Consider the following 9124-nt stretch of genomic DNA (forward strand, 5'->3'; position numbering starts at 1 on the left):
GCAGTGAGTTGGAGTCTCACTCTGTCGCCCAGACTGGAGTGCACTGGCTGCTCCTGGCCACCACAGCCTCGCCTGCTGGGCTCTGGCGATCCTTCCGCCTCAGCCTTCCAAGTAGCTGGAACTACAGGCGCGCGCTACCACAACTGGCCAATTTTTTGATTTATTGCAGAGATGAGGTCTCACCAAGTTGCCCAGGCGGGTCTTGAACCCACGGACTCAGGCAATCCACTCACCTCGGCCTCCCAAAGTGCTGAGATTACAGGCTGAGCCACCGAGCCCAGCCTGTCAGGTGTATTTTAATCAACTGATGTATTCAATAATTTGCATGTAAGGATTAAATAAACATGAAGACTTTATAAGATAACAGAGAAGTTACAGTTTATCTATATGATGGAATCCAGTTCAGCCATTAAATTTTGTAGTTCCATTAAGAAAAAAAGGAAAAAAGAAAAAAAATGGAGATGTTCACATTCTGAGAACATTCAAGAGTATGTCTATAGCACGATTCAAATTTTTTCTCTTTTGCTTTGCCTTGTTTCAAAAAAATAAAAGGAAACAAACTGCATATGATGGATTCTTATTGGTGGGATAACAGGTGCCCTTGTTCCTTATATTGTTCTCATTTTTTCCAAATTTTATACCATACACTTATCATTTTCCAGATCTTTTTTTTTGAGTTGGTACTCACTCTGAGCCCAGGTTGGAGTGCAGTGGTATAATCATGGTCCACGGTCCACCACAGCCTCCAACTCCTGAGATTAGGTGATCCTCCAGTCTCAGCCTCCAAAGTAGCTAGGACTACAGAAGTTCGCCAACACTCCCGGGCCCTTTTTCTTTTTTTTTTTTGTAAAGACAAGGTCTTATAATGATGCCCAGGCTGGTCTCAAACTACTGCACTCAAGCAATCCTCCCACCTCAGTCTCCCAAAGTGCTGAGATTACAGGCATGAGCCACCACGCCCAGCCCAGAATTTTTTTGGTGGGGGGGAGTCAAAGTCTCTCACTATTGCCCAAGCTGGAGTGTAGTAGCACACTCATGGCACTGCAGCCTTGACCTGCTGGGCTCAGATGACCCTACCTCCTCAGCCTTCCAAGTAGTTGGAACCACAGGCATATGCCATCACGACTGGCTAATTTTTTGAGGTTGGTCTCAAACCCCTGAGATCAGGCAATCCTCTTGCCTCTGCCTCCCAAAGTGCTGGATTATAGGCTTGAGACACCGCACCTGACCAGAATTTTTTTTAATTTAGAAATAGTTCATATAATTTTTTTCCAGAATTACCAAAATTAAAATAACCTTAATTTTGAATATTATGCAATTGTCATTTAGTGGTTTAACAAAAATCAAGGCATCAAATTGTATTTTTTTAAAAATTTCAATTTTTTTACCAGCCAATATAAAAATACTTTAAGTACTGCCTTAAAATTTTCAGCTAGGTGCAGTGGCTCACACTTGTAATCCCAGCACTTTGGGAGGCTGGGGCAAAAAGACTGCCTGAATCCAGGGGTTTGAGAACAACCTGGGCAACTCGGCGAAACCTAGTCTCTACAATAAATCAAAAAATTAGCCAGGCATGGTGGTGCACACCTAAAGTTCCAGCTACTTAGAAGGCTGAGGCAGAAGAATCACCTGAACCCAGCAAGTCGAGCTGCAGGGGCCATGACAATGCCACTGCACTAGGGGGACACTGAGACGTCGACTCAAAAAATAAATGCCAAAAGAAAATAATATTCTTGGCCAAGTGAGGTGACTCACACCTGTAACTCCAACACTTTCAGATGCCAAGGCAGTGGGATGGCTTGAACACAGGAGGTGGAGACCAGTCCACAGGAGTTGGAGACTACACAGTAAGACCTCTGTCTCTACAAAATATAATTTTAAAAAAACCAGCTAGGTATGGTTGTGTATTCTTGTAATCCCTGCTACTAGGGAAGCTGAGATGGGAGCTTGAGCCCAGGTCAAGTCTGCAATGAGATATGATTGCACCACTACAAACCAGCCTGGGTATCAGAGTGAGATCCTGTCTCTAAAAGAAAATTTTAAAAATAAAATAAAATAGTAATAATAAATACATTGAAAACAGGCCAGACGCGGTGGCTCACGCCTGTAATCCCAACCCTTTGGGAGGCCAAGGTGAGAGGACTGCCTGAGCCCAGGGGTTCAAGACCAGCCTGGGCACTTGGAGAGACCTCATCTCTACAATAAATTTTTATAAAAACCTAGCTGGAGCCGGGCTCAGTGGCTCGGCCTGTAATCCCGCGCCTTTGGGAGGCTGAGGTGAGTGGATTGCCTGAGCCCGTGGGTTCGAGACCTGCCTGGGCAGCAAGACCTCATATCTACAATAAATAAAAAAATCAGCTGGGCGTGGTGGTGCACGCCTGTAATTCCGGCTACTTGGAAGCCTGACGCGGAAGGATTGCTGGAGCCCAGCAGGTCAAGGCTGCGGTGGCTGGGGGTGGCCACTGCACTCCAGTCTGGGCGACAGAGTGAGACTCCAACTCAAAAAAAAAAAGAAAAAAGAAAGAAGAAAAAAAATCCTAGCTGGGTGTAATGGATCACCCCTGTGGTTCCAGCTACTCGGAAGGCTTGGGGTGGAAAGGTCACCAGAGCCCGGCAGGTCAGAAGCTGCAGTGGCCATGAGTGTGCTACTACACTCCTGCCTGGCTGAGAATGACACTCCAACTCAAAAAAAAAAAGAAAAAAGGAAAGAAAATAAAAAGTAAGTTTCTTGAGGCAAAAAAAAAGGGTCTGACATCATTTAACCTTTGATTTAGGTGTGATTTTAAAGCCTTTTATTAAACTTTAGAATTATGCAAAGTAATACAAGGGCTGATTACGTAGTTAATATAAACAGACATTAGTATTCGAAGTCCCCTAGAGTAAAGTTCTTAACCCATTTCTTCTGCTGTTACACTCATGGCACTATTCTGTGGCTGCATTTCCACTCAACAAGGTTTATCGATATAAATGTGTGATGTAACGTCACAGATCCTACCTGGAATTCATTTTAAATTATTTTCTATTAGACTTACCGTTAAAATTTTCATTTTACCTATTGTTACTTTTTAAATTTTTACTGTTAAGTTCCTTGTGACATACTATCCATGTTGCAACTGACCACTGTCTATGAGAAAGCTAATTTAACATACAAAGGGAGACCCAAAAAAACCCCAGAATTCATAAAAAATTGTATATTTTTTCTTACATGTTTAAACTTCAGTCACCTTCAAAGCACTCTTCATTTGATGTAATACCCCTAACTGAGGTGCTTTTTCCACTGCTCACTAGTTTTTGAACTTGTCAATTTTGATGCCTTTTAGTGCTTCTGCTGTTTTTGATTTGTTTTTTTGTTTTGAGTTGGAGTCTCACTCTGTCGCCCAAGCTGGAGTGCCGTGGCATGCTTCCGGCCACCGCTGCCTCGACCTGCTGGGCTCAGGTGATCCTTCAACCTCAGCTTTCCAAGTAGCTGGAACCACAAGTACATGCTACCACACCCGGCTAATATTCTGATTTATTGTAGAGACAAGATTCTCATCAAGTTGCCCAAGCTGTCTCAAACTCCTGGGCTCAGGCAATCCTCTTGCCTCACCCTCCCAAAGTGCTGGGATTACAGGCTTGAGTCACCGCCTCCAGTCTGCTTCTGCCATTTTTTTGTCTTACCTCTTCCACATTAGCAAAATGTTTCCCTTTGAAAACTTTTTTCATCCAGGGAAACAAAAAAGTCGCTTGGGGGGAGACTGGGTAAACAGGGAGGGTGGGGCACAGGGTCAGACGCTTCAAAAATCAGTCAGCGCTCAGTGTGGTGTGGGCAGGTGAGCTCATCAAACAGCCATCACAAAATGGGCAAATGTGCTGAAAGAATACCCCCCCAAAATTCACCAAAGCAGAACGCAGCCTCTCACTACACACTAGCTAGTACACTGATGTCAATGGGTTCCTAGAATACTTATCCAGCAGTGGAAGCCTGTACTACAAGGAACCTGACCTGCAAAAGGTAGTCTGGTTTTTTTAGTTCTCCCTTAATATTATAAAAACTGAAATAAGACACTCATTCTAGAAGAAAACCTACAGTTAAGTGGAAAAGATAAACAACACAAGGAAGTGAATAAATTCCACATGGGGAAGAGCAGGAGAGCTATGTAGAAAATGAAGGTAATTGGTTTCCAAGTTTTAATTTTGAATGCTGGCACTGAAATCTCAGTAGTCTTTATCTGGATGTGGGAGTAGAAATGCAAACGAACCAGAAAGTTTTTGTCCATTCTTTATAATAAAGTATTCACAAAATTATACTCATAATTTATACTCTTATTTCACCATGCCAAATGCTGACTTTGACACGAGTATACATCAAGTTCTTAATTTGCCTACACCCATATTGTAATTCAGAGGTCAGCAAACTAAAAGGCCAAAGAGTAAACATTTTAAGGTTTGCCAGCCACATTGGTCTCTAGTCTCTGTCATAGTTTTTTTTTTTTTGAGTTGGAGTCTCACTCTGTCACCCAGACTGGAGTGCAGTGGCCGCTACCAGCCACCGCAGCCTCTACCTGCTGGGCTCCGGCGATCCTTCCACCTCCACCTTCCAAGTAGCTGGAACTACAGGCGCGCGCTACCACGCCTGGCTCATTTTTTATTTATTGTAGAGATGAGGTCTCACCAAGTTGCCCAGGTGGGTCTTGAACCCGCGGGCTCAGGCAATCCACTCACCTCAGCCTCCCAAAGGTGCGGGATTACAGTCTGAGCCACTGAGCCCGGCGTCTCTGTCACTGTTAAGAAAAAACACTTACTTTTTTTTTTTTGAGTCAGAGTTACTCTGTCGCCCAGGCTGGAGTGCAGTGGAATGCTCAGGGCCACCACAGCCTCAACCTGCTGGGCTCAGGCGATCCTTCTGTCACAGCCTTCCAAGCAGCTGGAACTACAGGTGCACACCACCATGCCCGGCTGATTTTTTATTGTTGAGATGAGGTCTTGCCAAGTTGCCCAGGCTGGTCTCGAACCCGTGGGCTCAGGCAATCCTTTCACCTATGCCTCCCAAAGTACTTGGATTATAGGCGTGAGCCACCACAACTGGCCTGAAAAAAAATCCTTTTAAAAGCTGTTAGTTTTAAACCAGGAATGGTGGCTTGTGCCTGCAACCCCAGCTACTCTGGAGGCTGAGGAAGGAAAATTGTTTGAGGGTAGGCGTTCAAGACCAGCCTGGGCAAAAATATCCCAGTCTCTAAAAATAAAAAGATATTTCTTTTTTAATTAGCTAGGCCAGGAGGGTTGGTTCACACCTGTAATCCCAGCAATTTGGGAGGCTGAGGAAGGAGGACTGCTTGAGGGCAGGAGTTCAAGACCAGCCTTGGCAACACAGCAAGACCCCATCTCTAAAAAACATTTATAAAAGTAGCCAAGCATGGAAGCGTGCACCTAAAGTCCTAGCTACTCAGGAGGCTGAGGCAGGAGTATTTCTTGAGTACAGGAGATCAAAGCAGCAGTAAGCCATGATCACATCAATGCATGTAATGCTGGGTGACAGAGCAAGACTATGTCCCTAAAACAAAATACAATTATTTAATTAATTTTTAAAAATTAGCCAGGTGTGGTAACACACATCTGTAGTCCTAGCTACTTGGGTGGTTGAGGTGGGAGGATCACTTGAGCCCAGGGGTTTGAGCAGGCTCAAACCTTCCCAGATGTGCAGGTAATAATGACTTTTTACTATTTCACCTCTAAATTAATGTTTTTGTGAAAATAACAGTTTAACTTACTTTAAAACATGCTACATTAATTACAATTGCCTGCCAGACAGCTTTGGCTCACAATACAGTGATGCACTGGGGTCCCTCTCTGATTACAGAGTATTTTTTGTTTTTTAAAGAGACAGACCACGCTCTGTCATCCAGGTTGGAGTGCAGTGACATGATCATAGCTCACTGTAGCCTCAAACTGGGCTCAAGTGATCCTCCTGCCTCAGACTCCTGAGTAACTGGGACTACAGGTACACAGTCAGACCCTGCTAGTTTTTTATTTAAAAAACAAAACAAAACAAGGTCTCCTTATGTTGCCCAGACTGGTCTGAAGCTCCTGTCCTCAAGTGATTCCCCCACCTCAATCTTCAAAAGGACTGGGATTAGAGACATGAGCCCAACATGGCCATCCTGATTACAGAGATGTTCTAAGGGTTACTACCATCTACCTAGAATCCTCAAGTATCGTGTATAAATGATATGATTTAAGTAAACCAGGTGTAGTGGCTCACACCTATAATCCCAGCACTTTGGGAGGCTGAGGCGAGAGGACTACCTAAGCCCATGGGTTTAAGACCAGCCTGGGCAACATTGTGAGACCTCATCTCGATGATAAATCAAAAAATTAGCTGGGCATGGCGGCGCGTGCCTGTATTTCCAGAAACTTGGAAGGTTGAGGCAGAAGGATCACCTGAGTCCGGCAGGTCAAAGCTGCAGTGGCTGTGAGCAGCTGCCACTGTACTCCAGTCTGGGTGACAAAGTGAGACTCTGAGAAAAAAATTTTTAAAAAATGATCTGCTTTCTCCTGTTGATCCACCACGCTAACAGGGTTTTTTTTCTTTTTTGAGTCAGAGTCTCACTCTATCGCCCAGGTTGGAGTGCAGTGTCATACTCATGGCCACCACAGCCTTGACCTGCTGCGTTTACACAACATTTCTGACTCAGCCTTCCAAGTAGCTGGAATCACAGGCACGCACCACCATGCCCAGCTTATTTATTATTTATTGAATTTATTGTAGAGACAAGTGCTCGTCACGTTGTCCAGGCTAGTCTCCAACCTGTGGACTCAGGCAATCCTCTCACCTCCACCTCCCAAAGTGATGGGATTATAGGCATGAGTCATGTATTTTCTAAATCGTTCTGTAGTTTTAAATGAATTAAGACTTTTTTCCTTAGGTATATAAAACTTAAACAGATTTCTTTCAAAAGTCAAGTCTTTGATTTTGGTTTCAGTAAGAACAGTTGTAGGAAATTCTTCACAGTTGAAAAGCAAAATATGGCCGGGCTCAGTGGCTCAGCCTATAATCCTGTGCTTTGGGAGGCTGAGGTGAGTGGATTGCCTGAGCCCGCAGGCTCAAGACCCGCCTGGGCAACTTGGTGAGCCCTCATCTCTACAATAAATAAAAAAAAATAGCCGGGCATGGTAGCATGCTCCTGTAGTTCCGGCTACTTGGAAGGCTGAGCAGAAGGATGACCGGAGCCCAGCAGGTCGAGGCTGCGGTAGCTGGGAGCATGCCACCACACTCCAATCTGGGTGACAGACTGAGACTTCAACCAAAAAAAAAAAAAGTAAAATATGATCAGCTAATTCTGAACTATTAGAGTTTCAAATATAATTTTTGTCTTAATTATAACATTTGCTTTATTAATGTAAGATAAATGTTTTAATGGCTAGCTAAGCATAATATCAATTAGAAGAATGCCACCTCAGTAGTGAAGAGAAACAAAATTTCTACTCACTGATGGAAAATTATTCAAAATTTAACGTTTTCACTTCAAAACTAGTTATAATGACAGATGTAATTGACTTAAGAATTTATGGGGCCGGCAGGGTGGCTCAAGCCTGTAATCTCAGCACTTTGGGAGACTAAGGCAAGAGAATTGTCTGAGCACAGGAGTTTGAGACCAGCCTGGGCAACCTGGCAAGACCTTGTCTGCACAAAAAATCAAACAAATAGCCGGGCTTGGTGGTGCACGCCTATAGTTCCAGCTACTTGGAAGGCTAAGGCACAAGGGTCGTCTGAGCCCAGCAGGTCAATGCTGTGGTGGCCATGAGCATGTACTGCACTCCAGCCTGGGCAACAGAGTGAAACTCCAACTCAGGGGGAAAAAAAAGTTTGTAAAAAACATATGGACTTTACAACAACTTGGATGGATTCAGAGTCCATCATAGTGATCTATCACAGAAACAAAGAACAGAGTACCATATGTTCTAACTCGTAAGTGGACCCTGAACAATTATCATAATACTTTAAGAAAGGGATTGGCAGTAGTGGGATGTTACTAGGGTGGGGGAGGCTGGGGGGTGGGTATGACACAACGTTAATAAAGGTACCTGCTCTCAAACCAGTCAAATGACGACCAAAGGGAGGCCCAAACTTTGCCTGTACAATGATCACTAGTATACCTAATCCTGAATTGTACCCATCTTTAAAATAAAAACTTTTGTTTTGTTTTTGCCTTTTGAGTTGGAGTCCCACTCCATCACCCAGGCTGGAGTGCAGTGGGACACTCACAGTCACTGCAGCCTTGACCTACTGACCTTCTACCTCAGCCTTTCAAGTAGCCAGAACTACAAGCATGCACTATCACGCCTGGGTAATTTTTTTATTTATTGTAGAGACAAGGTCTCACCAAGCTGCCCAGGCTGGTCTTGAACAGGCGTCGCCTCGGCCTCCCAAAATGCTGGGATTACAGGCTGAGTTACCAAGCCCAACCTAAAATAAAACTTTTTAAAAAATGGAACAATTTTTAAAAAAAAGTCCAGGCATGGTGGCTCATGTCTATAATCCCAGCACTTTGGGAGACCAAGATAAGAGGATTGCCTGAACCCAGAAGTTTGAGATCAGCCTGGGCAACTTGGCAAGACCTCATGTTTACAATAAATTTAAAAAATAGGTGGGCATGGTGGTGCGTGCCTATAGTTCCAACTACTTGGAAGGCTGAGTCAAAAAGATCACCTGAGCCCAGCAGGCTGAGGTTGCAGTGGTCGTGAGCATCCCACTGTACTCCAGCCTGGGCAACAGAGACTCTGACTCAAAACAAAACAAAACAAAACAAAAAAATTTAGGTACAGTCTGTAGTCTATTCGTAATTTGGAAATTGTTCAATAACAGTGAAAGCTTACTATGATCTTTTAAAGATATACTAGCAGCCGGGCTCGGTGGCTCAGCCTATAATCCCACGCCTTGGGAGGCTGAGGTGAGTAGGATTGCCTGAGCCAGCGGGTTCGAGACCCGCCTGGGCAACGTGGCGAGATCTCATCTCTACAATAAATCAAAAATCAGCCGGGCGTGGTGCGCTCATCTGTAGTTCCAGCTACTTGGACAGCTGAGGTGGAAGGATCACCGGAGCCCAGCAGGTCGAGGCTGCGGTGGCCAGGAGCGGCCACTGCA

General features: G+C 44.4%; 1 protein-coding gene across 2 annotated transcripts in view; it reads right to left on the reverse strand.

Annotated features, from left to right (window-relative positions):
* YTHDF3 (YTH N6-methyladenosine RNA binding protein 3) overlaps nucleotides 1-9124 on the reverse strand; it is a 56833-nt gene that overhangs the window by 32034 nt on the left and 15675 nt on the right. The gene's annotated exons all lie outside the window — the stretch shown is intronic.

Source organism: Carlito syrichta, unplaced genomic scaffold, assembly GCF_000164805.1.
Source record: "Carlito syrichta isolate Samal-C Ts95f unplaced genomic scaffold, Tarsius_syrichta-2.0.1 Scaffold315406, whole genome shotgun sequence".
NCBI lineage: Eukaryota > Metazoa > Chordata > Mammalia > Primates > Tarsiidae > Carlito > Carlito syrichta.